Consider the following 26870-nt stretch of genomic DNA (forward strand, 5'->3'; position numbering starts at 1 on the left):
CAGTTTTTTGGCCTAATCATCTGGGATGTTTAATGTTTCTATTGAATTTCATATCTAATTGTAATGGTGAGAAAATAATGTTTGCAGCTCACTGTGAAGATAGATCTCCCTGACAACACAGAGAACTAGTGCATTTTTTATGAGTGTTATCATCACTTCACTGCACTGTGTTTTTTGTCAGTCTTTTCTCAGTATATGCTTATCTTCTTTCAGTAAGAGGAATATTGTTTTATATCACTAAAACAATACTTGATTACCATGGAAAGAAGCATGATTTTTAATGTTTATGCAAAAGTTGTTCCATACTTAATGATGATCTCTAGGCAGATATAAATAACACCCATTAATGCATCTATGCAATGATTAATACATTATTACATTTATTTTTAATACGTACTTAGTAGTCAGTGCTCATGGGGATTAGGCAGCTTACAAACAAACAGGTTGGTACTCAAACTCTAACACACAATGCAAAGAAACAAATGTGCAGCACCAAACACAATTTAAATGTAATAAACTGTGGCCCAGATTCTCAAAGGAGATACGCCATCGTATCTCTGAGTCTGAGCCGTCGTATCTATGCGCCTGATTCTTAGAATCAGTTACGCATAGATTTGTATTAGATCCGACCGGCGTAAGTCTCTTACGCCGTCGGATCTTAACTGCATATTTACACTGGCCGCTAGGGTCGTGTACGCTGATTTACGCCTAGAAATAAGTAAATCAGCTAAATAAGCAAATTCACGAATGTACGCCCGGCCGACGCAGTACAGATACGCCGTTTACGTTAGGCTTTTCCCGGCGTAAAGTTACCCCTGCTATATGAGGCGTACATGCGGCGTACTTTGGAACAATACACACTGGGATATGTCCACGGACGGCGCATGCGCCATGCGTTAAAAACGTCAATCACGTCGGGTCACATAACATTTACATAAAACACGCCCCCCTGTTCCACATTTGAATTAGGCGGGTTTACGCCGGCCTATTTACGCTGCGCCGCCGCAACTTACGGAGCAAGTGCTTTCAGAATACTGCACTTGCCCGTCTAAGTTGCGGAGGCGTAACGTAAATAGGATACGTTACACCCGCTCAAAGATGCGCCGATCTACGTGAACCTTCGCCTGTGAGAATATGACAATAATATCAATAGTTGAATGCATTAATAACAACCATAAACAGGGGGCTTGGCTGTGAGATCGAGAAGACATGTAGTGCTGGAGCTCCAATCCTGTAAACTTCCCTGTTACTTTTTCCAGCCCTCGTTTTTTATTTTGGTGACGGCCAACTAGTGCCCTTGCTTCCTGGAAACGTCCATAGCCTTCCAGTTCTGATCCGATGGCTCCACCTAAGTTGTGCTTCACACGGACTGATCTGAGTGCTCCCACAGCTTTAAAGCCTCGTACACACGATCAGATTTTCCGCAGACACAGCGTAGGGCTTTTGTCCAAAGGGCGTTGGCCAGGAACTTATTTTGCATACAAACGGCACAAATTGTCGGCCAACAAACACGAACGTAGTAACGTACTACGTGAAATTTCAGCTCTTGAGCGCCACCCTTTGGGCACCTTTTGCTAATGTTGTGTTTGGTGAGCATTGATTCCGAGCATGCGTGTTTGTACTTTGGACTTTTGTCTGACGGGCTTGTGTACACACGATCGGAAAATTTGAGAGCAGACCTTTGTCTGTTGCCTGCCATCCAACATTTGTCTGCAGAAACTCAGTACGAGGCTTTAGAGCTCCCAGCACCTTTCTGAGTATTTGTGTATGTTGTTCTGCAGAAATAAAAAATGGCAGGTGTTCCAGCTTTCCTTACTCTAGTAAAAGAAAACATTTATATTTCTACCTTTGTTGCTGTTGAATTTTTTTTTGTCATTTTCTGTCTGGTAAAAATTTCCGAAAATATTTCAAAACTTCTAATTTCCGAAGTGTAGAATTTTCGAAGTGTAGAATTTCCGAAGTGTAGAATTTCCGAAGTGTAGGATTTTCCGAAGTGTAGGATTTTCCGAAGTGTAGAATTTCCGAAGTGTAGAATTTCCGAAGTGTAGGATTTTCCGAAGTGTAGGATTTTCCGAAGTGTAGGATTTTCCGAAGTGTAGGATTTTCCGAAGTGTAGGATTTTCCGAAGTGTAGGATTTTTCGAAGTGTAGGATTTTTCGAAATGTAGGATTTTTGAAATTTCGAATTTTCCATTGGGTCTGGTGCATACTAGCTCATTATGGCTTTTCCTTTACAGGTGAACAAAAAAATAATAAATATTTGCGGGTTTACAACCGCTTTAAGTCTACCTGGCTGTAGTGATGAAAGCTGTGATTGCATTCTATTGTCCATTGTGCTAATTTAGTCTGCTCCTAAGATCTTTCATTGTGTATGCTAATGACACAGTTTTGTGTGAAGATACTGGCCCAGATTCAAGAAGCACTTGCGCCCGCGCAACCATAGGTTGCGCGGCGCAAGTGCTTACTTGCTCCGGTGTAACGAGTGCTCCTGATTCAGGAACCTCGTTACACCGAATGCAGCCTAGGATGTGACAAACATAAGCCTCCTTATGCCTTCACATCCCAGGCTGCATTCTTGCGTTGGCCGCTAGGGGGCGCGGCCTTTGTGATCGGCGTGTAGTATGCAAATTGCATACTACCACCGATTCACAAAAGTTGCGCGGGCCCTTCTCACGCAAGGTACGGAGTTTCCGTACGGCGCCTTTAGCATAAGGTTGCTCCTGCTATAGCAGGCGCAGCCAATGCTAAAGTATAGCTGCGCCTCCCGCTCGCGACGTTCAAATTTAACATCGTTTACGTAAGTGAACCGTGAATGGCGCTGGACGCCATTCACGTTCACTTACAAGCAAATGACGTCCTTGCGACGTCATTTGCCGCAATGCACGTCGGGAACGTTTCCCGACGGAGCATGCGCAGTTCGCTCGGCGCGGGAGCGCGCCTAATTTAAATTATTCCCGCCCCCGGCGGGATCATTTACATTAGGCAGCCTTGCGCCCGGCTGCTTAGCATATTGCCCGCGCAATTTACGGAGCAACTGCTCCGTGAATCGCGGGCAAAGCGCAATATTTGCGTGGGCGCAGAGAAAAAAATTTGCTCTTTGCCCACGCAAATATTGCACGATTCTACTTGAATCTGGGCCACTGTTGATAATAGATGTGGAATGTGACTTGTCAGCTGTAGTAATTAACTCCTCTAGATTCGGTGCCAGAAAGTCTAACATTTCAGGGGTAGGGAATTAGCATGTCAATTATGTTTAGTAAACGAATGTGTTTTGTGTAACAGGTGAGGATAACTTGTCGCAGAGCCAGACTGAGTTACCATTAAAGCATTAATTTGTTTGAACCAGAGAGAATAGAGCTGTGTGTCTCGTCCTTCTGGGGAATGGAATGGGTCCTGTCTGCTGGATTGTGGAGTGTCGGATAAGCTGTCTTGGGTTGGTGGAATGGAAGATCGTAAACGGTGTTAACCCCTGACCGTTACAATAGCCATGCACAAAGGCCTAATAACTTGCCACTGCTACCACTTCTGGGTATCTTTTGTTTTATCCTGAGCCTTCTAGACCCTTAATTTCACAATTAGTGACCAGAACAACCTTTCCTTCTACATCATGTGACCTGAGGGCCACAAAAGTTGGATCGATCAAGGTACATTCAAATACTTAAATTCCTTACCAAAGCCATTCCATTCTTATGACAAACATAATTCTCTTGGGATTTTTTTGTCTAAACCTCCAAACAAATTTCTTGGCTGTATTTTCAGGTTCCTTTTGCATATGCACTCCATACTCATAATATTCATCAAAATGGGCAACAGACCTGTTGCACTCTGTTTTTCTGACAATCTCACCTCAATGCTGAAGAGGCTGTGGTGATGCTGGGAATCATGCTCACATCTGGTGTTTTTGCTCAGAATTTCTGGACTATGGTGTTCACGTATATAAATCAAATACAAGGAACCCCTGTTGTCTTCAATCCTTGGGTACTACTTTTCTCTATTGTGCAAGTGAATCAGTAGGTCAATATAAACAATCTATTACATCTCATTTACTCCATATATCTAAATCCATATTACTTAAGCCCTACATAAAATTTTTGTTTCAGTAAATAAGCCACATTTGCCTAATGTAAGAACTAACTCTTGACTCCAAAGATACTCAATACATTTATCACATGATGAGCCCATTTGACAGCTTTCAAAACTACAACCTCTTACCCAGGCCCGTCGCAACAGGACAGGCAAGCCAAGCAATTGCTTGGGGCCCCGAGCTAGTAAGGGGCCCCCAAGCTGGCTCGCCTGTCTGCCTGTTTGTTCACAGGCTCCCTGTGTATTATCCTTTATTATGCATTTTATTCCCACTGGAACAATACAACTTTCTTGACTAGACCTTGTTTCCACTTCTAACCCCCTTTTTTTCTGTTTCTCTCACCAATGTACCCCCTACAAATTCACCAAACCCAAACCCATAGTTAAGTGTGTGCATCTGATACATTAAAATATGCCTTTTCACCAATGCTGGGTACAATTATAAGTGCAAACACTTGTAATAAATGTATCTAAGTATCGCTGAATTACTGATTACGGGAAATTTAACAAAAAGCAAATATATAAATAGCATAATTCAGTACACTAACAATGCTATACTTTTTCATTTTAACAGCACATAAAAAGATCCCTAAAACAAAATATTTTGGACGTATACTTCCAAATCAAATTTTATATAATGATCATAATGCTTCTTTTATATATTAAATGGATGCTAATCAAAAAAAGTAAAATAAGTAATATAAACTTGCATATTTGAATAGTATTATAACTGCAGATTTAATAGACATCACCCTACAGTCTATGACAATCAGAAGGTAGTGGTATTTTACATAAAAAAATTACAGTATATTTTACGATATTTTTATATAAAATACTTTTAAAATCAATAACATAACATGTAAATGAAGAGGATGAGTGTGATAACATCTTTAATTAATTAATAATAGCAATAATGCATCTATTATACTTAAAGCGGAGGTCCACCTTAGAAAAAAATATTAAAAGCCAGCAGCTACAAATACTGCAGCTGCTGACTTAATATATGGACACTCACCTGTTCTGGGTGCTCGCAATATCGGCAGCCGAAGCCGATCTGTTGCTCGGTTCTCGGCTGCTGCCGACACCATCCTCTGTAAGGGAATCAGGAAGTGAAGGCTTCACTTCCTTGTTCCATACTGCGCATGCGCGAGTCGCGCTGCATGTCCTCACTGGTACCTGCTGTCTTCTGGGACCTATGTTTCTCCCAGAAGACAGCAGGGAAGGACAGATAAGGTGCAGGAATTGGCGTAGGTCACTGCGATCACCGCAGCGACCTATTCCAGGAAGTGGGAGCAAATACCTGTACTACACAGGTATCTGCTCCCTCCTCCCCCCTGAACGGTGCCAAATGTGACACCGAAAGGGGGGGGGGATTCCAAAAAATGGAAGTTTCATTTTTGGGTGGAACTCCACTTTAAGGACCGTAGTGGTCAACTTACAGGAGGCATAAGAGTTGTCCCTGACTTGTCCAGAGGGCCATACAATATCTTAATTTTTGGTAAATTTGCTATTTTAATTTGTTTGGTTGTGTTATTAGCAATTGCAGTCTACCCTAACATAATACCCACTGTTATTTCTGGTATAAATAATGCTTTATTTAATAGCAGATTTCAATATATACACTATATTACCAAAAGTATTCTCTGCTTTCTTACAGTATACAAGCAAGGCCCATAAAGACATGGATGAGCAAGTTTGGGATAGAGGAACTTGACTGGCCTACACAGAGTCCTGACCTCAACCCAATAGAACACCTATAGAACACCTTTGGGATGAATTAGAGCGGACACATCAGTGCCTGAAATTCTTCTGGAAGAATGGTCAAACATTCCCATAACAAACAAAGACAAATCTCCTGCGCTCCGGTATTTTTGGAAGATGTTATGGGATGGTAAAGTTCAGTTAAAAAATATCTTCCAGAATCTTGCAGCCCTCCTCAGAATCGTGGAAATTCATGAGACTAAAAAAGAAAAAAGAGAACGGAGGGCGCACCGACCTAGTGTGATACTGCTAAATGAATTTTATTAAAATTGTTAAAATAAATCATTGTACTCACGAAGTGGAGTTTAAAATCAAGCCTTGAAAGACAATACAGCAGAAGTCCAACAACATCAGCAGAATATGATGATCGCTTGAATCTATGACCAATGTTAGGGTTGACGCGTTTCGGGGCATACCCCTTTCCTCAGAGCTTGGTGGTCTGCAGTGTTAGTTAAGTAACAACTAACTATGCACAATAAATACAAGATTGGGAAAACCGAAAAGCAGAGAAAAACTGGGGGTGCAGTAAGCAGATGGGAAAGGGGAAACAAAACTGGGACCAGGAACAAGGAGGAATAGGTACAATGCATCAGGGTACAGGGTACAGAGCATTAAGCAAGAGCAATAATCTGGCAGCAGCAAAATACTAGAGAGAGCATCACATAGTAGGGGAGGACTTATATACGTACCCAGCAGAAAGCATCAGGTGGAAATTAATTACTGGGCTCTCCTGGCTGTTGGGAGACACCTGTGGTGGACACTGGAATTGCAACCTGTGCCCAGATACAAAATAATGTTGAACAAAGCTCAAGCAATTTTCAGTACAACATTTTAGATCAGTACAAAACAATTTATTCCTACCCTCACTCTCCCCTTCGTTTTTCCTTCTTTATCTTTCTTGTTGTCTCTCTCCTATGCTACATGGATAAATCCATTTTGATCTGTCTTTGCTTCCCTTCTCTAAATCTACACCAGGGAACATTATTATAATCTGCAATGGGGGTTATTTATGAAAGGCAAAGCCACTTTGCACTACAAGTGCAAACTACAAGTGCAAAGTGCACTTGAAATTTCACTGAAAGTGCACTTGGAAGTGCAGTCGCTGAAGATCCGAGAAGGACGTGCAAGGAAAATAAAAAACAGCACTTTCAGTGCAATTTCAAGTGCATGTTGCACTTGTAGTTTGCACTTGTAGTGCAAAGTGGATTTGCCTTTCGTAAATAACCCCCAATATCTTTAAAAATCAGACATTTTTTCTCAAAAAAAATCCTCAGTTTAGGTCGTTTAGGCCTTTATTCTTCTACATATTTTTGGTAAAAAAAATAGCAAAACGCGTATATTGATTGGTTTGTGTAAAAGCTATATTGTCTACCAAATAGGGGGTAGTTTTATGTCATTTTTATTATATTTTTTTTTTACTAGTAATGGCAGCAATCTGCGATTTTTATCGGTACTGTGATATTGCGGCGGACAAATTGGACACTTTTGACAAATTTGTGGGACCATTCACATTTATACAGCGATCGGTGCTATAAAAATGATTACTGTATAAATGTCACTGGAGGGGAAAGGGTTAACACTAGGGGTGATCAAGGGGTTAACTGTGTTCCCTCACAGTGTTCTAACTGTAGGGACTTACTAGGGGAAGAGAGAGATTGGAGCTCATACTCAGTATGAACACACGATTAGTCTCTTCTCCCCTAAGAGAACTGGGATATGTGTGTTTACACACGCAGATCCCGGTTCTCGCTCTGTCACAAGCGATCGTGGGTGCCCTGCGGTCATCACGCCCCCTGGGCACTTGCATCGGCTCCGGAGGCGAGCCTCTGGCCAACAGGCAAAGCATTCTGCTGCAGTAAAACTGCGGCGGCTGGTCGGCAAGTGGTTAGAACATAAATATAAATGATCTCTGTCAGTGTTCCAAACAGATCACTGCACGGGAGAAAGACCTTGGGCAGCCGAGACACTTCTGCAACATCGCTGGATCGAGATGGGCTCAGGTATGTATTAGGGGGGCTGCTGGGGGCTGCTGCACACAGAAGGCTTTTTATCTTAATGCATTAAGATAAAATACCTTTTGACTTAACAACCACTTTAAAAACATTTTTTAACATAATGTTCCTATTAAAAAAAAGTGCAACATTAACTAAATAAAGCCATAAAGTATCAATTAAGAGTAAAGAGTAAATCCATTATCATATATGCATACAGAAATTTGCATGACAGCATTTTCACAGCTGTGCAATCAATAAAATTTCAAACTGCATTGTGCTCACTTATGTGATTTTTTTCTTACTTTTATTTACCATCAGGGTTAATAGTTCATTGGGCTGGGGGACATGTACCAAGGTACATTCTTTTTTAAATACCACAGCAGCAATTTTAGTTCTTTCAGTTAACAAGCCTAAGGGATACCTTAAAGGGGTTGTAAAGGTTCGTTTTTTATTTTCTAAATAGGTTTCTTTAACCACTTAAGGACCGCCTAACGCCGATATATGTCGGCAGAATGGCACAGCTGGGCACAATCACGTGAAAAAATGTGGTAACACTGCGCTGTCAAGTGGACAAAAAAATATTAAAGGTTGCTGCAGCTTTAAATGTGAGACACACACAAATAGAATCAATAAATTAAAATAAGCCGCAGATAGCATGATGATTCAAACATAAAACCAATAAACATGCATATTGCTATTCACTGTGCTATAAATAGGTTCAGAAACACTATAACGAATAGGTTACCCCATCCGCAACATATTCCAATAAGTCCCAGTGAAAAAAATATAATGAAAATTAAAGTAAAATACAAGTCAATGTTCTATCTTCAGAAAATGGACGTATCGGATGATGGTTAAGTGGCTGAAAATACACTGCTCTCCTTCACATATATTGGTGACATCAAACGAAAGGAAACCATAGAACAGTGATGAGATAGAAAGAAAATCCTCCACCTTCCAAACAGACTGCCTCTTACCGAAAGGGAAGATCCCAACCAGAGATCTTCTGTTGGCGTGTGGCTTTCTACCCAGCCTGGGGGTCTATGCAGCAGGATGTACTTTGACCAGTGTCCGATAAATCTCCCACAGCTCACAGATGATCAATTAGGGATAATAGCCAAGGTGAGGAAGGAAAGAAGGCTGACAGCGTAATCCAGTAAAACAATTTAATACAAATATTTAAAATCGCACTTACAATAAGTAGATACAAATTTGAATGTGAAAGTTTGTAGCCGGCCGGCTAACACAGACCGTTCACTCCGGGACACTGTATGTGGTGATGACGTCAGCACGCCGCTACCCTACGCTGTTTCGTCACAATTGACTTCGTCCTGGGGCACTACCTGTACGTGATTGTTAAATGCCCGTAACCGGTCCGAAGCTCCGTGACCGTGGCCGCGGGACCTGATCACTGCCGGAGTCCTTCGATCGGTCCCCAGAGCTGTAGAACGGGGAGAGGTGTGTGTAAACACACCATCCCCGTTCTTCACTGTAGCGCTGTCATTGATCGTCTGTTCCCTGATATAGGGAAAGGCGATCAATGATGTCACACATCCAGCCCCGCCCCCTACAGTTAGAAACACATATGAGGTCACACTTAACACCTTCAGCACCCCCTAGTGGTTAACTCTTAAACTGCAATTGTCATTTTCACAGTAAACAATGCATTTTTATAGCATTTTTTGCTGTGAAAATGACAATGATCCCAAAAATGTGTCAAAATTGTCCGATGTCGCAGTCACGGAAAAAAGGTGTAAAAAGTGTCTGATTATTGAAGTGTTCCCTAGGAAGTGATTCTTACTGTTAGGGGCATGGCTACACGTGACACGTCACTGATGACCGTTCCCGATCACGGGAACGTTCATCAGTGACAGTGTCACTAGGCAGAATAGGGGATTGCCTTGTTTACAAAGGCATTCCCCCGTTCTGCTCTTGCCGACCGCAATCGCGCGGGCCGCACTCGCTGGGCGGCAGATTCAAATGGACGTACCGGTATGCCAATCTGCCTGCCCGTGTCATTCTGTCTACGTAAATATGCGTGTGGCGGTCGGGAAGTGGTTAAAGGTATGTTATATAAAATGTACTACAGCAAAACGGACATTTACAAAAAAAATAAAACATTTCTGGTAAATTATATTAAGGCCAGGGAACCAACAGCAGGAGAAGGGCTTTAGGACCCAGCATCTCTGGCAGGAGAAGGGCTTTAGGACCCAGCATCTCTGGCAAGGGAAGGGCTTTAGGACCAAGTATCTCTGGCAGGAGAAGGACTTTAGGACCCAGTATCTCTACCAGCAGGTCACATGGGCCTATATAAGGAAGTCTGCTAGTGTCTGCATTTGCTGGTTGATCTTCGGCTCCTCCAGTGTGTTATCTTCGTAATATTACTGTTTCTGTATCTCCTGTTACCGATCCGGCTTGTCCTTGACCTGTCTCCTGTTTGCTTCCTGTGTTCGACTCCAGCTATCCACCCGACCATGTCTGCTCTGATGCCAACCTGGCTCATGACCTAGGCTTTCTTTTGGCCACGCTCCAGGTGCAGTATTATCTGAATCCTGCAACACCTCACAGGTGTCACCTGTCTGCTGATTCTATGCCAGCACACCAGCTGTACTCTAGAAGCTCCTGCATACAGTCCAGCAGGCGACCCGTGCTTCTTTGGGCCTGACCTTTCCTGTTTTCACCTTCAGGGGGGTCTGGAACCTAGCCGCAAGGGAATCCCTCTCTCTCCATAGGCCTCCAGTACCAGGTACGTGATAGTATCAACCAGCCAAGATGTCTAAGGCCGAGAGAGGTGCTTCCACGTTGGAGGCCCTATGTCAGCAGATGACAGCTCTTATGCAAGCAGTCCAGAGCTTACAAGACGGCTACATTCAGCTGGAAGGATGCCTTCACCCCCTTACTACCTCTATGACTCCTGCGGATTCTAACCAAGCTACTAGCTCCACTAGCTCAGCTTCAACCGCCAGTTCTCATGCCATAGCCACACCTGCTGTGGGATTACCTTCTTCCGGAGCCCAGAGTCCCCACTCCTGAGTGCTTTTCAGATGACCGCCGGAAATTCAGGGCCTTCAAAAATGCATGTGAACTTTACTTTGCCCTGCAACCAAGGACTTTTTGTCTTGAGGCCGTCAAGGTGGGTTTCATCATCTCACTCTTATCAGATGAGCCACAGTCCTGGGCTCATAACCTCCTTGAGCAAAAGAACTTGGATTCAGTTGCCAAATTTTTTCGAAGCTATGACTACACTATATGACGATCCACAGCGCACTGCTGCTGCCGAGTCTGCCCTTCATGCCCTAGTACAAGGCAGACAACCGGTGGAGGATTATATTGTGAAGTTTCGCAAGTGGTCCACTGATACCAGGTGGAATGATGCCGCCCTGAAATACCAGTTCTGGCAGGGCTTATCCGAGACTCTCAAGGACGAGTTGGCTAGGATCGAGGCTTCCACGTCATTAGAGAATCTCATCCAAATCTCTATCCAACTAGACCGACGGCTTCGGGAGCGACGGTCCGAACGCACCCAGACCTTCCGACCCACATTGGTAATGCCAAAGGTTCCAGGACCAACAATCCCAGTCTCTAATTCCCAGCCCATCAATACTTCTGATGGGGAACCCATGCAAATTGGCCTACTCCGCCCTGCTTTAACCTCTAAATAGAGAGCATGCAGACGACAAGCTAACTTGTGTCTCTATTGTGGAGCTTTGGGCCACTACCTTTGCAGTTGTCCTGTTCGCCCAAGAAAATCCAGCCTTCCACGCCCCTTGTACCTCCAGTTACCCGGGACTGTATCCACTCATGTAATTCTCCCCATATCTTTGCAGGTGGCTGGAAAGGAAGTCAAGCTGCGGGCAATCGTTGACTCTGGAGCCTGTAGTTGTTTCTTGGACATCAACCTTGTCAAGAACTTACGCATACCCCTGAAACTAAAGGATCAAAGACTTGATGTACATTTAATGAGAAAACAACAAGAAGCAGGCGCCACTTAGTAAGCTGTAAAACTTTTAATTGAAAAATGTCATAAAAGCACTCACATGGAGGTATGGGAATACAGGCATATGGATGTTGTCCTGCGAGTCGTCTGGCCCAGCCAATAGATGTGTCAGTCCCTTCTGTCACTTACACAGCGCTTGTGCTGTGTAGCGAATGCAGCGCTGCTGGTCGATACAATCCTGTATGTAGATGGAGCTCAAGAGCTTGAAAAAGGTGCGAGCTGTGAGTTTGTTTCCCATCAAACCACAGCACATGCACGGAAACGCGTCGCATTATTGTTGTCCACAGCGATGACGTCACTTCCTCCACCACAGCCATAGCGTCTCAAGCGTGTGTTCCAACGTGCGCTCCAGCATCCCTGCTTGCACACCCGTGCACCACCATCTACATACAGGATTGTATCGACCAGCAGTGCTGCATTCGCTACACAGCACAAGCGCTGTGTAAGTGACAGAAGGGACTGACACATCTATTGGCTGGGCCAGACGACTCGCAGGACAACATCCATATGCCTGTATTCCCATACCTCCATGTGAGTGCTTTTATGACATTTTTCAATTAAAAGTTTTACAGTTTACTAAGTGGCGCCTGCTTCTTGTTGTTTTCTCATTCCATGTATTTGGAGCGTTGCTTCAGCTCCCACCGCAAGGCTGCCCGGATCTATGGATTGTAACTCACACTAAAGCTATGCTAAGCTTACAGGACTTGTACGTAGGACATCTTATTTATACAGTTTACCACATGCGCTATTTTTGTAAATATTCTTGATGTACATTTAGCAGATGGTTCTGCTCCCAGCTCAGGACCTGTCACTCAGGAGACTATCCCTATCCTTGCTACCACAGATGCAGGCCATCAGGAATTACTTTGTTTTGATGTCATCAGGTCTCCAATATTCCCAGCCATCCTAGGGATACCCTGGCTGCGGGCCCATTACCCCGCAAATCGACTGGCCCAAGGGGGAAATCAGCTTCTCATCTCCCTACTGTCGCCAACACTGTGGCATCCCCACGCCTGTCAACCCTTCAGTGTGTCTCTCAGTTCAACCTACACCAGATCCCTATCATGCCATCCCTTTGGCCTACCTTGATTTCCTTGATGTCTTTGACAAGAAAGGGGCTGATGCCCTGCCCCCGCATCAATCCTACTATTGCCCGATTGAGTTGCTACCCGGAGCAGAAGTACCCTTCGGGAGAATCTTTCCTTTATCCGAGCTGGAGCTGGAGGCCCTCCGACAATATATAGATGAAAACCTAGCCAAAAAATTCATCCGCCCCTCCTCTTCGCCTGCTGGAGCTGGCATCTTCTTCATTGAGAAGAAGGATCATTCTCTCAGACCATGCATTGATTATCGGGACCTTAATAAAATCACCATCAAGAACAGATACCCACTCCCTCTCGTTCCTGAGTTATTCCAATGGTTCCGAACAGCTCGGGTTTTCACAAAGTTGGACTTACGGGGGGCCTACAACCTGGTTCATAGTAGGGAAGGTGATGAGTGGAAGACCGCCTTCCAAACACACTTTGGGCACTTTGAGTACCTTGAAATGCCATTCGGGCTATGTAACTCCCCAGCGACATTCCAACATTTTGTGAATGACATATTCAGGAAATACCTTGACCTGTTCTTAATCGTCTATCTGGACGACATACTAATTTTCTCAGCTTCACTTGAACTCCATCGAGAGCACATCAGAAAAGTGTTAAAGACCTCAAGAACTCATGGCTTATATGCCAAAGCAGAGACGTGTGAGTTTGAGAAACAATCTATCCAGTTCTTGGGACTCATAATCTCCACAGAGGGGATCTCCATGGACCCTCAGAAGGTCTTGGCAATCTTGGAATGGCCTGCACCCTCTGACAGGAAAGGGGTCCAGAGGTTCGTGGGCTTTGCTAACTTTTATAGGAAATTAATTTGAAATTTCTTGACTATCATTGCCCCGATCACCCGGCTCACTCGCCTACGCTCACGCTTCTCCTGGAACCAGGAATCTCAAGCCTTTGAACAACTGAAGGCCCTCTTCACCTCTGCTCCCGTGTTGCAGCACCCAGACCCAGCTTTTCCCTGAAGTAGCTACGGGAGCCGTACTCTCTCAGCGTCAGGGACCAAAGGCCCAGCTTCATCCAGTAGCCTTATGCTCCAGGAAGCAGAATCAGGTTGAGAGAAACTATGATGTGGGTGACAGAGAACTCCTGGCAATTAAAGTCACCCTTTGAAGAATAGAGGTACCTACTGGAGGGTGCTAACCACCCAATTATGGTTTTCAAAGATCACAAAAATCTGGAATATCTAAGATCTGCAAAACACCTAAGACCTTGACAAGCCAGATGGGCCTTATTCTTTTCTAGATTTAACTTCCACCTGACATACCGCCCGGGTTCCAAAAAAAGGAAAGCCGATGCCCTGTCCAGGATGTTCCCTGAATCTACTGAATGTGCTCCTCCAAGCACCATCTTATCTGCGCAAAATTTTTTGCTAATTCAATCCAGCCTAAAGGCATCCATTGACCAAGCTTCTGCATCTTGCCCCAAATCTGAACAAGGCTCATTAAGGAGGCTGGATGGATTACTTTGGCACCAGGACAAAATCTTCATACCTCAGGAAGCAAGGCCCCAAGTTCTCAGGACATTCCACGACCACCAACTTGCAGGGCACTTTGGGGCCTGTAAGACTAATGAGCTCATTCAGCAGTCCTTTTGGTAGCCTAACCTCAGTCGGGACTGCAGATCCTACGTCAAGTCATGCACAACATGTCTACGTAGAAAAGGCGACAGCCAAAGCCTGGGGGTTATTGAGACCCTTGCCTATGCCTAATCGCCCCTAGGAGATGATCTCTATGGATTTTATTGTTGACCTTCCTCCCTCTGAAAACTTCACGACCATCCTGGTTGTGGTTGACCGACTATCCAAGATGTCCCACTTTATTCCAATGATTGGTTATTCCTCTGCGGCCAAAACGGCTCATACTTTTTTTACTGTCCTCATACACGTTAGCACGGTGTGTAATCTGACATGTAGCTAAACCGATCCCGTATTCAAGAAGAGAAGAAATTGTACTGCTTTAACTTCCTCTTTTATTGATAGTAGAATCACAGGAAAGCGGTGAAACTACAGAATAAAACAGTAGCATTTAGAACATATCTAAGGTATATGGCCTAAGACACAGAATTATCTGCTATACATGCAGCACATGGCAATACGAATGATAGCAACTAGCTATGAGAGACTAGTAACACGTATAAACTAAGATAAATGTCACAAAATAGTGCCCTTACCGACTATGCTTGAAAACAGGCTCAATAGCTGGCTGATGAGGTAGGAACCAAGGGATGATGATTAGGCTCCTGAGACAAGATGGTGACTGCATACTGTATAAGACGGGACTGAGAAGAAGCAGGAAGTTCCCACAATACCTCTGGTGGCTCCCACAATACATTGCAAAAACGAGACTAAATGCAATTCTGAACTGGTCAGTAGATGGTGCTGTTGCCACACAATATAAAATACATAAATTATAAGACAAGTAAAAAGAATGCAATGTCACTAATAACATACAAACAACTGGACCTGTATCTAGGGACAGAACACTCCCCGCTTGATGTCAACCGACGTCATTATTGTATTCGTTGGGTGTAAACAGTAGAACGAGTTCTCCTACTGGTCTGAGAAACAATTTGGTTTCTCCCTGTCTGCGTATTTTCAGTTCTACTTTGCGTGTAATTCCGTCCTTACTTGGGAATGTCTTAGTCACAAGACCTAACGGCCACTCGTTTCTTCGTGACTGGCAGTCTTTCATTAGGACTACATCGCCGGGCTGGAGGTTAGGCTTGCTGGTTTGCCACTTTCTCCTTGGTTGCAGAGTGGGAATGTATTGCTTTTTCCACTTATCCCAGAACGAGTTTAAGAGACTCTGTACTTGTCTCCATCGATTTCTGTAAAGATCTTTGGAATTAAATTCTTCAGGAGGAGCACAAATTTGTTCAGTCTTTTGTGTAAGCAGTGTGGCAGGTGTAAGAACTGTTGGGTCATCAGGATCGCTAGAAATCGAAGTTAGCGGTCTAGCATTTATGATAGCCGATACTTCCGCCATGAAGGTAGTCAGGCTTTCATGAGTCAACTTTGAAGATCCTTCTTGTAAGAAGATTGAGTCAAGGATTCTCCGTGCGATGCCTATCATCCTCTCCCAAGCACCTCCCATGTGTGAAGAGTGTGGTGGGTTGAAGGTCCAAGTGCATCCTTGTTCACTGAGGTATCTTTCTATGTTGTTGACATCTAAGTTGGAAGAGAGTTGTAGTTCTCTCGCTGCTCCGACGAAGTTTGTGCCTCGGTCAGAACTAATGTGTTTTACAGGTCCTCTGATGGCGATGAAACGACGGAAAGCATTCATGAAACAGGAAGTATCCATCGATTCAATTACTTCAATATGGACAGCTCTGATGGACAGACAGGTGAACATAATCGCCCAACGTTTCCCATGCGCACGGCCTCCTCTGGTTTGACGGACAACAACAGACCAAGGACCAAACACGTCTAAGCCAACATTAGTGAAGGGTGGATCCGTACTTAGTCGGTCATACGGGAGGTTTGCCATCTTCGGTGGTTGCGACATACCACGAAGTTTGCGACAAGTAACACATTTAAATATGAATCTGCATACACATCTTTTAGCTCCGACTATCCACAGTCCAGCTACTCTTAGAGCTCCTTCAGTGAACAGCCGACCTTGGTGCTTTGTCTGTTCATGGTTGTGTTGTACGAGCAGAGTGGCTATATGGTGCTGTCCAGGAACTATCACAGGATGTTTCTCTTTTAGGTCCACATTGGCTTCCCTAAGACGTACACGTACTCTCAAGAGCCCATCTTCGTCAATCACTGGGTCAAGTTTCCTTAAAACACTTCCTTTGGGCACGGATCTTTGGCTGACTATACAGTCGATTTCCGTTGCATAGGTTTCACGCTGTACAGCTCGGATGATTACATTCCTTGATCGCTCTAGCTCAAGAGCTGTGTAGACACGTTTACAATGATGCCAGCCTCTACAGGTATTTTTATCTGCCGATGAGGTCGCTTTGTACGACCGAACAATATGAGTCAGACAAGTGATGGCACGGACAAGAGATCTCCAAGTAGAAAACCTACTGAATCTGTGGGATTTCAGGTCGTGGTCCAAAGTCTCTGTATGTAGCGCAGATACCTGAGGACGTATCTCAACATCGGTATGTGGGTCTACTAGTTCAAACATGGCAGTTTCTGTTGTGTTGGGCATCAGCTTATACAAAAAGGTGGGGCCTGTAAACCAAATTGTATCCTTGAGATGGTCAGCAGCGACGGATCTAGTTGCTAGGTCCGCAGGGTTGAGATGTGTAGGTACATGTTTCCATTGTTCAGGAGAGGTAGATCTTCTGATCCTTGGAACTCTGTTGTTGGGTAAGCGCTGTCTTTGAGGCTTAAAGGGTAGGGGTGCAACCCAGCTTTTTGCTTCGTCCTGCACCATTCCCTGCTCCATTATATGTAGGAACAGTCTATCTTCGAATGACATCGCCATACGATTGTCCTCTTTAGTCTTGCGGAAGACTGTGGATCCTAGCTGGTCTTGATTGACATCCCAGATGAAGTCATCGTAGGCAGGACCTGCAAGAGCACCTGATGATGAAGTGCTTTGAGGCAGTTCCTTAATGAAAAGGTGATTTTCACATGGTTGTAGGAGAGATGGGCGTCCATTCTCAAGTGTACTGGTAAGCATGCTGTTGACAGTTGTTGGTCTGTGTACACCTCCGAAACAGACTTCTCCTACAATGACCCATCCTAGGTCGAGCCTCTGGGCGTATGGAGCGTTGTGAGATCCATTGATCTGCTGTCTAACTTTGTGGACCTGTAGGATATCTCTCCCGAGGAGTAAGACTATCTGAGCTTTGGGATCAAGGTTCGGGATCAAGTGTCTTATACGCTTCAGGTGAGGGTGATGCTCTGCTACTTCTGGCGTGGGTATCTCAGACCTGTTGTCAGGAATCTGGTTACATTCTAGGATAGTTGGTAAAGGCAGACGCACTTGACCATCGCTGGATTCAATTATGTAGCCGCTTGCCCTCCTTCCGGCTGTTTCCACAGTACCAGCACAAGTTCTTAGAGAGTAGGGGGCACCGGTCCTCTGATGTCGAAGCTATCAAAGGAGGCAGACTTCGCTAACCACTTGTTACTTTGATCGTCTAGAATTGCGTACACTTTGATGGCTTTGTCTCGGTTGTCTTCTGGGTAAACCCTCACTAGGGAGATTTTAGAGCAGGATCTGCCTCCTCTGAGGTCTCTGCAAACCTCTGTACATTTAGAAGTAACTGCCAAAGTGTCAGTATTCTCTTCTTTTCGCTCCCCGCTTTGCTCTTGGGTTTGGGGTGAAGCCCACGGTGGTGGCCCAGGGTGTAGAGCTGTGTTATGATCTGTGCTGTCACATTCTGCACACTTTGCACTAACCTCACAGTCCCTGGCAAAGTGCGAAGTTGAAGAGCAGCATTTAAAGCAGATGTTGTTCTCCTTGAGGAAGGTCTTGCGGTCTTCCAATGACTTTCCTCTGAAGGTTCTGCACTTAAGTAAGGAATGAGGCTTCCTGTGTAAGGGACACTGACTGCTCGGGTCCTTGGGTTTGTCTCCTCTTTGATAAGAGCTGAACCTTTTATGGACTGAACCTGTGGAAGAAACGTTAGTTTTGTGGACCTCTATCATAGCTCTACATGGTTTACTGACTGAAGGGGTGGCACATGACATCATGAAATCAAAGCTAGGATCATTCCTAATTTTTGCTTGTTCAGAGACAAAATCTACAAACACATTAAATGGAGGAAATGGTACATTATAAGTCTGTTTATACCGAGAACCATGCATGACCCACTTCTCCTGCAGGTTGTATGGGAGCTTCTGGACTATGGGATTCACCCCTCTAGCAGTGTCAAGGAATGCCAATCCTACCAGATCCCCTTCTGCCTTTGCTACACTCAGCTCCATTAGTAAGTCACTTAAATCTCTAAGCTTTGAATAGACTTTGTTTGCTATTTTGGGAAAGTCCTCAATTCTCTTGAATAAGGCAATTTTCTATAACCTCTGCTGCGCCATACATCTCATCAAGTCTATCCCAGACCCTTTGTAGACCAACATCTGGATAATTTACATTCATGTCTCTAATCCTTTTAGCGTGTTCGGCAGACTCATTTCCCAGATAACTCACCAGGACATCCAGTTCCTGACTATATGACAGATTTAAGTCTCTCATGGTATTTTGGAAGGAAGCTCGCCAAGCTCTATAATTCTCAGTGCGGTCGGTGAACTTTACAAGTCCCTTGATGACCAGCTCATGTTGAGCAAGGAACCTGGCAATGTCCATAGTGGCTTGATTAGCGCTGGGACCGGCTGGTGTTGTGTTGTCGGAGTGAATGTGTGGTGCACGGCCATACCTGTTAGAAGTCTCTGGCTTAATCGGATCTGTGTAATAACGTTCTGAAGCGAAAGGCATCTTTCTTAGCAGGGGCCGATTTCTGATTCTCTGTTCTGTAGAGACTTCGATGTAGCTGGTTTCACTCTGATGTGTATTCTCTAGTTTGGTGCAAGGAGACTGATAGTCGACTTTCTGATGATCCGGATAAGCATGTTGGCTTGGCTTGTCAACAGACTGCTTTGTATTAAACTGTGGATCTGGGTCGTCATCTGGCTTGGAATGCTGATAGACGTATTGTGAAGTTCGCTGCTGTGGATCTTGGGATTCAAGTCCTTGGTGGACGATGCTGCGATGACTCTTGGTTTCCTGAAGTTCCGTGGCTTCCAGAAATTCTGCTTCTGCGATGGCGGCTACTGTTTCTTTATCCGCAGCAAGTTTTTCTAGAGTAACTTCAAGTTGCGCTTTCTCTCTATTCAGGGAAGCTTCTAGCTGTGCTTTCTCCATATCCAGTGAAGCTTTCTCCATCTTTATCTTCATCTCTTGTTCTGTGAAGCTGGATTTTGCCTTTGCAGCTTCTGCCTTTGCGCGGGCCATGGCGGCGGCTTCTCTGATTGATGTCCTACTAGAGCCACTTATCTGAGACCTTGTCTTGAGTGAAGATGCCCGACTACTAGGCATGTTGCGACTGTTAGGAGACCGCTGCGACATCCGTATGCAGGCTCTGCGTGGATAATGGCGGGCTCCGTGTTGTGACTGTTAGGAGACTGCTGCGATATCCGTATGTAGGCCCTGCGTGGATAATGGCGGGCTCCGTATAGTCTAATCGTCTGAGCTTGTTCTCAGCAGTCAGTTCACTATACTGTCCTCATACACGTTAGCACGGTGTGTAATCTGACATGTAGCTAAACCGATCCCGTATTCAAGAAGAGAAGAAATTGTACTGCTTTAACTTCCTCTTTTATTGATAGTAGAATGACAGGAAAGCGGTGAAACTACAGAATAAAACAGTAGCATTTAGAACATATCTAAGGTACATGGCCTAAGACACAGAATTATCTGCTATACATGCAGCACATGGCAATACGAATGATAGCAACTAGCTATGAGAGACTAGTAACACGTATAAACTAAGATAAATGTCACAAGATAGTGCCCTTACCGACTATGCTTGAAAACAGGCTCAATAGCTGGCTGATGAGGTAGGAACCAAGGGATGATGATTAGGCTCCTGAGACAAGATGGTGACTGCATACTTTATAAGACAGGACTGAGGAGAAGAAGCAGGAAGTTCCCACAATACCTCTGGTGGATCCCACAATACATTGCAAAAACGAGACTAAATGCAATTCTGAACTGGTCAGTAGATGGTGCTGTTGCCACACAATATAAAGTACATGAATTATAAGACAAGTAAAAAGAATGCAATGTCACTAATAACATACAAACAACTGGACCTGTATCTAGGGACAGAACACTTTTATCAAGGAGAACATCAGACTTCACAGACTCCCAAAGAACATAGTTTCAGGCCGGGGGGTGCAATTTACCTCCAGATTTTGGAGTGCCCTTTGTAAAGCCTTGGAAGTGGAACTCTGCCTATCATCTGCCTATCATCCCCAAAGTAATGGGCAAACGGAATTCACAAATCAAACCCTGGAGCAATACCTCTGCTACTTTTCAGCTTTTTCCCAAGATGACTGGGCATCCCTGCTCCCACTGGCAGAATTTGCCTATAATAACTCTGTCCATTCAGCTATGAACCAGTCCTCTTTCTGGGCCTTAAAGGGGACGTATATATATGTCCTTTTGCCCAGGAGTGCCATTGTGTCTACGTATATGTGCGTGCGGCTGTCGGGAAGCTCTAAAAGGAGAAGTACAGCCAAAGCTCATATGGCTGTACTTCTCATCTGGATCACAGGAGTGCAGAATGACATTCTACACTCCTGTGACCCATTTTCAGCCGACAGCAGGCTGAAGCTGCTGTTGGCTGACGTCACAGAGGCAGTCCAGACTGGGGAAAGATTGCAAACATATGATCAGAATCCACCCAGAAGCCTGGACTGGCACCTGGCTCAGCCTCTCAGTGAGTCCTGGAAGTGCATAGTGATGTTGTGGGACCTTCCTTTTGCTGGTCTCCTTCTGCCAGAACCAAAGAGCAGAGCACACATGCCAGTAACAGTGGAGTATGTAGTTGCTCAGGCTATGGAAAAGTGATGAGTTGTTAATGTCAGATCACCTAGCTGTGAATTAAGTATTTAGCAGCTAATACATTAGAAAAAAAGTGGTGAAAAATAACAACTTTGCGGTTTAACTCTGGGCACATGGTTGTGTTGATGTCTCCCTAAATTCAAAAAGTTACTATTTGGACTGTTTTGTGTTTAAAATTGCTTAAATATTAACATACAAGATGCAACAATTTGTGAATGTAAATTCACACCAGAGTACAATTGTCAGTTATCGTTGTCTTCCTTTCAGCTTTCTACATTCATGTGAATGGATTTGTTTACCTTTAAACCCATTTACACATAATCAGTGGGTCTGAAGGTATTTACATCCAGTTGCCCTGACAGATCAGGACTTTGCTCCTGTATTCAGAAGCTGGCAGAGGTGTGTATATGAGTAAATGCAATGTCAAGATAGAGGAGCTGGCGTGCACGATTTAGCTCTGTCCCTGCCTCCTCCTAGCTCTCTCCTCTTCTCCTGGACACTTCTAGCACTGGACTGTGTTCCTTCTCCCTCTACTTTCTACCAGTACAGTGCTATACTGCCAGGAAGGAGTAGAGGGTTAGAGTACACAGCTTGTACCTCCTCCCAGCTTTCTACTATTCTCCTTCCCGTTTCCAGTGCTGGGCCGACAGGACTAAGGATGCCACTGTCACTACTCCTGTCAGCCCTGTAGGCAGAATGCTTTCCCTTTCCCCACATGGTGCCCCCATCCCTATAGTATGCCACTGCACCTGGGGCAGCTGGCACTCCTGAGCACCCCTTGCCCTGGCCCTGGTTGCGGTAATATGAAAATGTAAAGTACAGGTAAAGGAAAGGAGTATTACTAAAGCAATTGACCAATGTAGAAATTAATCTAGGTTCCAGCATTAATGGTTACAATATTTGATGCAATTAGGGAAGAAAGGTGACTTTAGAACAATATTTTTTGTGTTTTTGGTATTTTGGTGCCCTAGTCAGAGGGAAACGTTTTTTCAAGGAATATGATGTCTTGTTTTGGCCATACTTCTCTTCTGGGTCACAGAAGTGCACTTGTGTTCCCTCATTACCCAGAATCAGCTGACTGTGGGCTAAAGCCTGCAATCGATTGATGTCAGAGAGCCGCTCCAGGCTGTGGAATGGTCTTGAAAATAATGACGGTGGGATCCACCCAAATGTCTGACCTGCTGTTTGTTCAGTCTCTTAGTGCATGTGCAGGGCCTGAGCTAGCCACTCCCATCCCCTCCCCCAGCCTGGCACTCCAGTAAGTACTGGAGGGGCAGAGCAGAGAGCATTTACTGATAGTCAACACTCCCTGCTAAGAGCGCACTGAGAACCGGGCGATCAGTCATGTGACTCTCAGGCCTTGTACTCACGGCAGGACATGTCCGATGAAAACGGTCTGCAGACCGATTCCATCGGACATGTCTGGCCGGGGACTGCCCGGGGACTTCTGTTCGATGGCTATACACACCATTGAACAGAGGTCCGCGCGTAAACAACACGCGGGGCGTGTCCGCGGTGACGTCGCGTCGATGACACGGTGTCGCCGCGACAATGACGCGGCGACGTGGGCGGCCCGCCTTTAAAATGCTTCCACGCATGCGTCAAAGTCATTCGACGCATGCGAGGGATGGCGGGCGGCAGGACATGTACGGTAGGTCTGTACAGACGACCGTACATGTCCGGGCGGACAGGTTTCCAGCGGACTGTTTTAAAGCAAGTCCAGGAAACAGTTGTCCGCTGGAAACCTGTTCGATCCGCCCGAAAATGGTCCGCTCGGGCCAACACACGGGCAAACATGTCTGCTGAAACTGGTCTGCGGACCAGTTTCAGCAGACATGTTTGGTCGTGAGTACGGGGCCTCAATGTTACAGTGCGTGGGGGGGGGGGGGCAACTGCAACATCAGATCTATGCTGCAGTTGTATGAGTGAGTATGTATATTTACTTTTTATTGTAGAACACACATCTACTTTCATAAAATAATTGATGCCAAATTATTTGATAACATTGCTCTAGTGCCAGTGGGTTGAAAATGCCTGATGCATTGAACAACTTTAACTGAAGGTAAAATAAAAAGTGTGTAACAGCTGTATGCAGTTTGAAATAAATGGAATAACATTAGGCTATATTTGCACTGTACACCGGTGGATCTGCATGTGAATCTGGCTGATGGGAGGTCAAGGAATGAGCTGCATGGCTTTGTCCACTGTCCTGAAATGAGGAATAATCGTCCTATTTTGGGTATATTTGATGGAATCAGACTTGTGAATACCTTCTTTTGTAAAAATACTTTACTGTGCTATATACAGTACAAGGAGCAAATATTGGCATGCAATTTTCAGGCATAATGAAGCCTTTTTCAAATAACATTAAAAGAGTGAGTGTTTTTGTATAAATAAAATATGACTACATTTGACTAAAGTTCCTAGTACTGTAATTTAAGTTTAATGTTTCATAAATCATTCATACAAACCTAAAAAATTCAAGCTCACAGAGCTGAATTATCCATCATTCTTATTATGATTGCAAGAGCATTGACCATTATATTTAGCAAGTAACCTTGTGTATTTTCCTGTCCAGAATAAAGTCCCCTATCATTAATTTGAAGGATTATACTATACTAAGGATTATAAAAATGGCAGTGCACAATTCGATTGGCTGCATTCTTTTGTCCTTGTTTTGTACACATACAGCTTTTTTAACATATCACTGCAAATATGGCATTTGAGGGGAGCTTTGTAGTGATCTGCTGGTTTTTGCCCACAGCACAAGTGCAGAACAGAATACTCACAGTTTTCATGCTGGCTAGCTGCGCTTTTTCCCATAGTCTTGTATTCTGTCCACAGTTTTTGTGTGCTTTCTGAAAGCCCTTAAGTCCTGCATTCAAGACTTTTGGTGCACTTTCAGAAAACACACCAAAATGGCAATCATAATAGTGCACTTTCAAAAACACATCATAATGGTGGGCGTAACAGAAGCCTCTAGGAAGGTGCAATTAACCATCATAAAACTGCAGGTAGACTGTGCTGCAGCCAAAACAGAGCAGATGAGTGTGAAGCTACTCTAAGGCCTAGTACACATGAGTTTCCGCGGATAAATCCTCTGGCGGATTTTGATCTCATGGTTGTACTAACCATGAGATCAAAATCCCAGCGGAATTCTGTCCGCGGTGACGTGTCGCCGTCGCCGCGATGATGACATGGCGACGTGCGTGACGCTGTGATATAAGGACTTCCACGCATGCGTCGAATCATTACGACGCATGCGAGGGATGCCTTCGGACGGATTGATCCGGTGAGTCTGTACAGACCAGCGGATCAATCCGTTGGACTGGATTCCAGCGGATAGATTTCTTAGCATGTTAAGAAATTTTAAACCGCTGGAAATCCATCCCCGGGGGAAAAAATCTGCGGAAAAATATCCGCTGGATCGTACACACCAGGGGATCTATCCGCTGAAACCGGTCTGCGGATCAATTCCAGCGGATCGATCCTCTCGTGTGTACACATGAGGGGACATGTCCGATGAAAACGGTCCGCAGACCGTTTTCATCTGACATGTCCGCTCGGAGATTTCGGTCTGATGGTTGCACACACCATCAAACCGAAATCCGCGCGGACAGGATACGCGGTGACGTGGCCGCGACCCTGGAAAGTCAATGCTTCCACGCATGCGTCTAATCACTTCGATGCATGCGAGGGCTTTCGGCCGAGCGGACATGTCCGGTAAGTCGTACAGACGACCGAACATGTCCGACGGACAGGCTTCCAGCGCACATGTTTCTTAGCATGCTAAGAAACATTCGTCTGCTGGAAACCTGTCCGATCCGCCGGAAAATTGTCCAGTCGGCCGTACACACGACCAAACATGTCCGCGGAAATTGGTCAGCGGACCAGTTTCAGCAGACATGTTCGGTCGTGTGTACGAGGCCTCAGGCCCCTTTCACACGTAGGCATCCCGTGAGGATCCGTATCTTTCTCATCCGCTTGCTCAACGGGGATATCGCTCCGTTGATCCCTGCTGAGCCGGCAGATGACAGGGTGGTCCCTGCACACTGTGCAGGGTCCGCCCTGTCAGATCTCCGCTCTCCTCTATGGGGGGGAGTGGATGTACACGGACCATTGGTCCATGCTCATCCGATCCGCAGACAGTTGGAAAAATAGGATTTTCCTCAGTCTGCAGAATCGGCCATAGCGGGGACTGATGAGATCGGGTGTCAGCGGATGTTCATCTGCTGACACCCGTTATCCCATAGGGATACATGTATGTCCATATTTCATCCGAAAACAGATGGATGAATTACGGACATATGGCCTACACGTGTGAAAGGGGCGTTTGGTGGATTTTTTGGGATCATGGCATAAGGCCCCATACTCACGAGCAAACATGTCTGCTGAAACTGGCCCGCAGGCCAGTTTCAGCAGACATGTTTGCTCGTGTGTGGGCGCGAGCGGGCCGAATTCCAGCAAACATTTGCCCGCCGGGCCTTTTCCCAGCAGACAAATATTCCTGGACTTGTTTTAAAACAGTCCGCTGGAATTCAGCCCGCTCGGACATGTACGGTCGTCAGTACAGACCTACCGTACATGTCCAGGCGCCCGCCGTCCCTCGCATGCGTCGAATGACTTCGACGCATGCGTGGAAGCATTTTAAAGGCGGGCCGCCCACGTCGCCGCGTCATTGTCGCGGCGACACCGCGTCATCGACGCGGCGACACCGCGGACACGCCCCGCGTATTGTTTACGCGCGGACTTCTGTACGATGGTGTGTACAACCATCGTACAGAAGCCCTCTGGCAGACATGTATGGTGAAAACGGTCCGACGGACCGCTTTCACCATACATGTTTGTCCGTGTGTACCCGGCCTTAGAGTTAGAAAAACAATTCTAAAAATAGGTGACATTAAGCAGTGAAATACACAAATGAATAAATATATATATATATATATATATATATATATATATATATATATATATATATATATATATATATATATATATATATAGTATATATATACATACATACAGTTGTGCTCATACGTTTATATGCCCATGGCAGAATTTATGATTTTTTGGCCATTTGAATATGAATGATCAAAAACTTTTCTTTCCCTCATGGTTAGTGTTTGGCTGAAGCCATTTATTATCAAGCAACTGTGTTTTACTCTTTTTTTAAATCAAATCTTTTTTATTTATTTTTTGTTATTACTTATGCCATACAAAAAAAAAAAGAGAAAGAAAAAGGGTACAATCATTTAATTTGGTTTCTAAATATATAAGAAGGGGTAATAAATAGATCGCACAATGTAATGTAGCGCCTATGTACTATGCAGTACTGGTGCTATCTAAATTTATGTGTAGTTAAACTCTGATCCCGATTGTTAGAGCAATTATGCAGTCTCTGTCTC

Source organism: Rana temporaria, chromosome 5 (assembly GCF_905171775.1).
Source record: "Rana temporaria chromosome 5, aRanTem1.1, whole genome shotgun sequence".
Lineage (NCBI taxonomy): Eukaryota > Metazoa > Chordata > Amphibia > Anura > Ranidae > Rana > Rana temporaria.